Here is an 891-nt window from a genome sequence, read left to right on the forward strand (position 1 = left end):
GTGTAATCATCATCATACCTTTTATTTCATTTTACTTTTGTTTTTGTTTACCTTTTTAATATTATAGTTATGAGTATTAGTTGTTCAGCAGTCCTATTTTTATTTTAATCTATTTTATTTTAATCTTAGTTTTTAATGGTATTTAAGAACCAAGCAATACAAAAACTACTTTAGTATTTTATCTTATCCCTGCCAAAATGGCTCTGATGTAACAAAAGAAAATGTCAACAAATGCTCTTGTGGAAGTGAGGTTAGGGAACAAGTCTTCACTGTTAGTGGAAGTAATAACTTATAATGTCAATAGGGAAATCAATGGGGAGGTTCCTTAAAAATTTAGAAATACATCTCCCATGTAACTAGCTGTCTCACTCTTGGATATATCCCTAAAGTGTTCTATATCCTTCCATTTAGGTATAATATATGTATGTGTGTGTGTATATATATATATATATATATATATATATATATATATATATATATATATCAGTTGAAATATAAAGAGAAAATATCATATATACATGCATATATATATACATATATGACTGACTGTACTGTAAGTACAGTACTCTGTAAGATTGTACTGTAGACAAGCCTATAGATCATTTTTTAAATTTAGTGAGTGATGGAGGAGGTTCCAGATCATTGTGTGGACATAGCCTTAGGCATGTGGCCCTGGGTTTTATAAGAAATAAGGCAGACCAATTAATGTGGAGCAAGCCAGTAAGCAGCACTCCTCTATGGCTTCTGCATCAGCTCCTGCCTCCAGCCTCCAGCCTCCTGCCCTATTTAAGCTTCTGTTCTGAGTTTTTTCACAGATGAACAGTGATTTGGAGTTTTAAACCAAATAAGCCCTTTCTTCCCCAAGGTACATGGGTCATGGTGTTTTATCAT

Source organism: Grammomys surdaster, unplaced genomic scaffold, assembly GCF_004785775.1.
Source record: "Grammomys surdaster isolate TR1022 unplaced genomic scaffold, NIH_TR_1.0 61, whole genome shotgun sequence".
Lineage (NCBI taxonomy): Eukaryota > Metazoa > Chordata > Mammalia > Rodentia > Muridae > Grammomys > Grammomys surdaster.